Genomic DNA, 8108 nt, shown 5'->3' with positions numbered 1-8108 from the left:
GGACTCTGTAAAGTTTTCATAGGAGCACCAGGCACTATGACCTCTACAGCCCTCCTTTTGCTGATGCAGTGTCCAGTGTCAATCAAACATGGCCCAAGGACAACCGTCCTCTGTCCTTGCAATACATGCCCTTCCTACTGCAGGTGCAGCCCATGCAGCAGAGAAGGTTCAGGGAGGAACATGGCACAGATAGGGGGCAGGATCTGAGCTTGGTCTCAAGCTTAGAGTTCTTTGGTTGCTGACTGGCTGTCATTTCTTCAGCAAATGGTTTAATTATTTACCTTTAAAATATCTATCTATCTATCAGCTTTACCACTTTTACAATGGGAACAAGACCCATTATCCAGGCTTTTCTGCGGATTGCACTCTGGCAATGCACGAGGACATGGTGCAATTGCCATAATGTGTATTGCAGTGTCGTTTTCACCAGTGAGTAGAAAGGCATTCCTTAGGAATAGGAGTTTCCTTTTTTGACCACATAGGCACTGGATGCCACTAAGATGAATGAAAACCCTATCGCCAGATTCCTAAGAGGAAGACATCCTATACTATAGACTATAACTATATTCTATATACTATAGAATCTATAATCATCTTTATGCATCAATGTATGGAAATGTGAAATTAGATTAGCAGGGCAGGCCCAACTTCATAGTGAAGGGATATTTCCAACCTGGAATAATTATAGTTCAGATGCTGAACTCCAAACAAACATGCTTCCAGGCATGGAAAAGAGCCTGTGGGTGTCTGCATGCGGAGACGTTTGCCTCTGCTGCTTTGGAGAGCAGTGCCTGTTGAACAAAAAAAAAAAAAAAAAAAAGGAAAGAGCAATAAAAGGAACCACTTATCTGAACATAGCCTTCCTTCCACCTTGCTGTTTGTCCCCCTTTTTGGCTAGAAGGATATTGTAGCTGCTTGCTCTCCTAGTCAGTGTCAGGAAAGCCTTTATGGGACTTTAAATTTCAAAGCCACAGGTGGTCCACAAGTGCCACACTTCAAAGAAGGTTTTGATGAAATGCAACAATGTTTGTGTAACTCAGACCCTGGATCTTTGAACACGTCCTGTTCAATTCACCCTCGGAAGGTTCAATTAAGAAAGATCAGGAGACATGGAGCCCAGAGCCACGACCATCTGTCGCTCACGTTTGTCCTTTCAAATATCTTTTATGTCAACCTTGGAACAACAATTTATGTTGCGGTTGTAATAATGATAATTCAAAAATCACTTTCAGAGAGTCAGTGCCCTTTGCCAGTGTGTGCGGTGTGGGCCCGCGTAGGTGCTCCATGAAGTAAGACTTTCGGCATCGGCAGCTTTTGGATTCCTTGTCGTGTAAGGACACGTCTCACTATTGATAATGTGTGCTTACCGCCAACAAAAGGAATCTAGCCCAAGAGGCCCCACGTTCTGCGGGCCTTTGTATCGGCAGATGAGTGAGTTTCTCTGCTGAATCCTGCGGTTTTTGCCTTCAGTGAAAGAAAAACTGAGCCTAACAGTTTTAAACTTGTTAATTCAAGCCATATGTCAGAAAGCCAGTCTCCAAATGGTGCCACACCACCTTATATTTACAGGGGCTGCTTTTCAAAACATTATTGTAAAGCTCTCTCTGCCCTAAAGTTAATGTGTGGCATCCCGCGCTATTGAACACTGTCTGGCCAACGGTCCCGGCTTCACAATTGCTTGCTGATGGAGCAAAAGCATGCTGAATATTAACAACTAATTTTTGCTCGTTTTATTGGTAAAAAAAAATGTGCTAATCAAGAAAGGGAAGATGAGTGCTGAAAGGAGAACGGTTTGCCAATCGTCTGTTGCCCAATACCACAAAAAATAAAGGAGGAAAGAGAAAGGAAAATCATAAATAACCTCGTTGTTGTAAACGCGACTGGCATGTTTCAGTGCGAAGTGCCCATGACAGAAATGTAGCTGCATCTAGGAGTCAGGGTAGCTTCTGTTCTTAGTTTTCAGGAAAGGGCAGAAGAAGAGGACACACACGTTAGCGATGTGACAAGCCTTGGATCCAGGTCCCTTTCTTTTCAGTGGGAATTTTTGAGTCTGCAGTCCATTGGGACCTGAGATATGAGGGAGGATCCTTCTACAGGACCGCAACTCCACTTCCCCAAATACCTATGAGGTGACTACGGATGGATTCAGCCATAATTATCTTCAAACAGCTTTGTTTGATCTGCAGAGTCCAAGCAGGAGCAGGCATGTTTTTGATTTGAGAGGAGCGCTTAAACACCATTGCACTGCATAAAGGGTCAATGTGCTTTAACCATGTTACTTTTTTCGTTTAACATTGGGAGAAAGTGATTTCCTTGTACCTGATTTCTGGTGGGCATTTGAGTATTCATTCTTGCTGTAGAGGCTCTTACAGAAGCCACCGGCAAGAGTCTCCTGGGTGGAGGATGCTGCTTGGCTTAGCTACTCTCCTTTCTCTCCTTAACTCAATTTCTGGCCTTGTATTTGTATTTCAGTCCTCCATTTCTTTGTATATTTACTCTTATGTAACTATTTATAGCCCTGGATTCTTTTTTTTTTTTCCTTCCTCTCCCCTCCCTTCTTTTATTATTATTTTTCCTTCTTTTTTTTCTAGAAATTTTTTGAAAAAAAGAAGTGGCATAAGGTTTTTTCTTTGAGTGTATGAAACGATTCCAAGGGATTTTCTAAATTGTAAACAACTTGCTGGTTAAGAAAAAGGCTTTTCCGTGATGAGGAAAGGTTTTCAAAACCAAGGCATGAGCAATTGAACCAGGAAAAAAAAATAATTGGAGGTGTTGCCCTTTTCTTAAGTCCTCAACAGCAGGAGTGGACATTAGCTTTCAAAAGTAGGATAGGTCTGTGTTGGGGAGACATGCCCCTACTTCTGATCGCGGTGATACCTCAGGTCTGAAGAGAGAAACTTGGCTTTCTGGAACTAACAGCCTATTCCTGAATGAGATGGCTCAAGGATTGGAGAATAAAACCAAACAATCAATCATTAACTTCCCAGCTAATGCAAGCTCCCAGCCAATCACGAAAAAGCAGCTCACAATTCCCTTTGCTAAGTCTGGGACTAGAAAGTTGCATCCCTTTTGTGCATGTGTCACGGAAAGGGAGCTCGGGCCACATATTGATTCCAAATCCATGCAAAAGAGGCAAGCTTTCTGGAGTCTATTAAGCACTCAGGCCTCAGCCCGTCACGCCAGGATGACTATGGTCATTGGTGTGATGAAGGCAAAATGTCACTTCTCATCACCTAAGTCTTGTCTTGTGAAATAAATGGGAAACTTTCCATTCAGACCAGTTTCCTTCATGGTAAATGGTTTAATGGTTTACTGATTTTTAAGGTGGAAATAGATATTTTGTGAGTGGTCATTTTTTAATGCCGATTTTAACCTCTTTGTCTCGTTTTTCACTTCACTGTTCTTGCTTTCTCCTTTTGTCTCCCACTAGCACTGATGTTCTAACTTAGCTCAAAGATAGGAAACTTAGACCACCTTGTGATTGATCATTAGGATAAAGAGCATGTCTGTCAAACTAGGAACTGCTGAGCTGTGGACACAAGCCAGTTTTGTTTTTCAAAGAATAAGATGCTTTTGTATAGTTTAAGAATGTTAAATGGGGGCTGGAAAGATGGCTTCACAGGTAAGGGCACTTGCTGCCCTTGCAGAGGGCTGAGTTTGATCCCTAGCATCTCCATGGTGCATAACTTACAACCATATATCACTCCAGCTTCACTAGATCTGCTGCCATCTTCTGGCCTCCTCAGGAACTGCACACATGTGATGCACAAACCCACAAGCAGACAAGCACTCATACACACAAAATTAAAGTAAGTACAGTTCTTAAACAATAAGAACATAATATTCAATAAAACCCTACAATGGCTCATTTCTGCTCAGCTGCTAGAAGAAAACGCCCAGTGGTTCCTCTGGGTATTCACACAACTGTCTGAGTGTAGCCACGTTCCTAACCCAAGCTCCCCTACCCAGCACAGGTATCATACCTGTCACCTAGCCCTCTTACACACCTAATGCAGAGGCACCATGTTAGGTTATTTGACCATCAAGTTGATCTGGTGAGGCCAAGTGTACACTTCAAGCCATTCCCTGGGTTGTAATTTCTTATGCATGGTTAATAATACAGAATACACATAAATACACTGTAAATAGAAAATTAGAAACAAAAACAAACAAACAGACAAAAATTCCCAAACTTAGGCTATTGGAAAAAACTCTTCCTTTTTTTGAATATCTCCTTCTAATGGTCACATTTTAGTCCCTTTTATCAAGGATAATAAAGTATTTTTAAACATTTAAAGTATTAAGAAGTGATGGGTCCCACTGAGGCTGTGAAATGGAATGGAATAAGTAAAATTGGAATCTTCTCTATTTCATTATAGTTGCCTGCTAATATTGTAACATTTAATTATTTGTAAATGAGCACATTTACACAACTGCATGGCTACACAAGGCTTTGCTTTCAAAACTGTAGTGTTCCAGTTAGTAGCTTTTTGAAATAATGATATAACATCACAACACTGAATACAACTTCTGTTTTGCCTGAAATACCGATTGTGTGTAGTTACTCTAATCCTTTCCATTTCTAGTATATGAAGCATGCTACGTATTTCTAAATTGCTGACTGAAATATGATGGCCCAACATATACATAATGTGATTGAAAGAGAAATGTAATTGCAGTCTTGTGACATTTTTTTGACCAGTTGTCTTTTGTGTATTCCTAGCCTTTGGTGTGTGTGTGTGCGTGTGCGTGTGCGTGTGTGTGTGTGTGTGTGTGTGTGTATGTGTGCGTGTGTGTATGTCTGTGTGCGCATGCGCATGTGCACACGTGTGCTCATATGCATACATATTTTTTCTTGGTATGGTGAAATGGAAATGCTGGGGACCCTCTGTAGACTCTTGAAGGCTACCCAGCAACCACTTGGTTTCTGTAGCCCAGCCCTGCTCTGGAAATGGAGCTTAGGTCTCATAGTCTTCTAGCTGACATGATTTGCAGTTGAGGTGAGGCGGCCTTCTTGCATGACAGAGAGGGATCCTGAATTCATTCAGCTCCTTCATCTCTTTCCCACTGTCTAGTGACACAGGAACTTGGAATATATGTGGCCAGTACAATTAGGTCAGACTCAAAAAGATTATGTGAGTGGAAAAGGATGGGGCAGGTGGTGGTGGGAGGACAGAGCTTTCCTTCTGAAGGGAGATACCAAGCATCTTGTAGAAACTCCCTTTGCCTTCTGCTCTACCCTCCCTTTTGACCTCTGCTGTAGGTAGGATTCTGAACACTGTACTATGCCATGCTTCTGTTGTCTCATGGCGTAAAAAGACAGCACACCTCTTCAGCACCAACCTTCCCACAGACTCTTTTGTCCTCGTGAGAGGTGAGCTCCTGGCTGGCTAGACCATTCCCCTTGGTTACTTGTTACTTGGGAGCGAAATGTAGCCTGACATCTGGCATCAGGGGATCGTGCTATTTGGGAAAGGAGCAGGCTGGTCTCCATAGTTCATACCATAATGGTGTTATGACACGCTTTACCAGCAAGCTGGCTACTGTAAAGAACCTCCTGTTTATAGCCATATCTTCTACATTAAAAATGTGTTATTCTGAAATTTCTTTTGCAACTTTCTGAGTTAATCCTAATTTAGCTTATTAGTAGAAAATACTTTTGTCAAGAAAAGAAAAGAAAAGAAAATTGCAAGTACATTTTATAATGCTTCTGATGGACAGAAGGGTCCATGTCAAACTTTTGTCAAATTTTATCAACTGAATGTCTTTCTTTTGAGCCCACATGTCTGGATGTTCCCCAAATCTTCATGCCTGCTGGGGTAATCCTGTCCTTCCAATATTAGTGAGAATGTTGGCCGTGTATCCCATATGTGCTAGGAGGAGTGCTTTCCCCGGCTGGGGCTGATGCAGCCACATTTGATCCAGCACCCCGAGGCTAGTGTTTGCCTCTTAGCTCTTCGTGCCTTTCCCTTTGCCCCAAGTGTACCTCCTCAGCAGAAAGTGCTTCACTGTTACTGCATTATATTTATCAGCACACAAGAAGTGTTTCCTTCATTTCTTATTTCACTGCAATTCTCTGTCTCCATCCCTCTGACTCTTTCTTTCTCTTTTTCTCTGGTTCCCTATTAGAGAGCATTCTGCAGTGCTCCCCAGACCTTGAACACCTAGATCAGGCTGAAATAACACTCTCCTCCCTAGCTTTCCATGTAGCCGGGGACTTCAGGTGCCTATCTTTCAATATAAACTTCATTTTTATTTATCCTGTACTAACTTATTTGATTTTTTTGCTTGTTTGTTTTCTGTATATGAGAGGTTTGGGCCGCATGTAAGCTAGTGCACCAAGTATGTGTTTGATGCAGCAAGAGATCAGAAAAGCTCTCCTGCTGTGGAGTCCATGTGAATGCTGGTAATCAAACCTCTGGAAGAGCAGTCTGTGGATTTTTTTCTAAGTGCTGAACTATCTCTCCAGGTCTTTAATATAACATTTTAAGCTTCCATTCATGTGTAGAAGAAGGTTGCCCGGGGCAGCGTGAAGTGAAACACAGTATACAAAGTTCCTAGGACCAGGTGTAAAAGGGTGTCTTCTCTCCTTACTGTGCCGAAATCCTGGCAAAAAACTCTGCTTTGATAGACTTGGGGGCTCTGCTTTGATAGACTTGGGGACTCTGCTTTGATAGGTAGATGACTTGGGGACCCTGCTTTGGTAGACTTGGGGACCCTGCTTTGATAGACTTGGGGACTCTGTTTTGGTAGACCCACTCCAAGCTTCACCACTTGCTGCACCTGCTCACATGTTCTGTCTACATGAGCTTTAATACAGTGGAGCCCGCAGAGTGATGCTTACCACAGGTGGAGCTGGAAAGACCAAATGAGATACTGACTTGATTGTACAGCTGTACTGTTCTCTGTAACTTTTGGATGAGGATGTTTTTACATCCTATTTTGCTCTTTTCACCTTCCCTTGCCAGGTGGGCATGTGGTGGCACCCCATCCTACCTTCCTGGACGTTAGCTTGCAGAGGGCTGCTGTCTGAAAATGTCAAGAAAAATGAAAACTTACCTGAGTCTGTGTAACTAACTCTCTGCAAGGTTCATGGTTTGTAGGATGAAAATGAAACTGTACAGGGTAGCAAGAGTTAGATTCGGTTTGATTGGTTATTTCCAGGATCTGTGGGTTTGGGAGCTGGATCAGGAAGGGCTTGTGTTTGACCTGGGCTATCACTTCTTTGGATCCCAAACATTTTTGCACAAAAAGAAATGTTAAGCTCTTTACCAGCCATCCCTTAAGGGCCAGGACTCAGTGGAAAAGCAAAGTACTTTCTTGTTTGGAACTCACAGTGTGTTCTGCTTTTAGGAATTAGAAATTTTAATGTCCTTCAGTAAACCTAAACTTTTGTGTTTTATGGACAAAAGAAGTTCCAAAGATAAAACTTTTTCTCTCATGAGGGTTTACTCATTCTTCAATATGAAAGTCAGAACAGCCCCACACAAAATCTTCAGAACCCCTCACATTTCTACTCAGCTCTAGGTAAGGACAGTGCCCACTTGAAGATCAATTATTTCTACCTATGGAGGAATGTCCAGATCTCTCGTTGTATTTATATAAAACATTTCAATACAAAATCTTTATATATTTTCAAGAAAAAACAAAATGTCATTCCTTCTACATAGGGGAAGTGACATTTTTGAAAATCATTGACATTTTTCTACACCAGGGCTATTTCAAGCAGTGGCATTATTAAATTAATTCAACAGAAATAGAAAAATCGCCCACAGAGTATGCAGCCAAATTCGAAGTCTAAATGCACAAATAGGATCAACTGCTAAAGAATTCGTTTGCTCAGAATTAGGCTTAATTACGTGGCAGCAAGCCTCCCTGAGCGGAGAACAGGCTTGGAGTGAACTTACACAGTGCATTTCAGTTTCCTTTGTACGTTTATATGGAAAAAGGGAGATAAATTTTGAGTAGATATATTACTAAAAATAACAAATGGATGGACATAATGTATGAAACATTCCTGAATACAGTTCTGAATTTTAAAAAGTCACTCTGGTGGATTATAAAAGCACAGAGGATTTTTGGGTTTTGTTTTGGGGATTTTTCTTTTT

This window comes from Acomys russatus, chromosome 11 (assembly GCF_903995435.1).
Source record: "Acomys russatus chromosome 11, mAcoRus1.1, whole genome shotgun sequence".
Taxonomy (NCBI): Eukaryota; Metazoa; Chordata; class Mammalia; order Rodentia; family Muridae; genus Acomys; species Acomys russatus.
The sequence above is the reverse complement of the archived record's forward strand: the minus strand, read 5'-3'. Positions refer to the sequence as shown.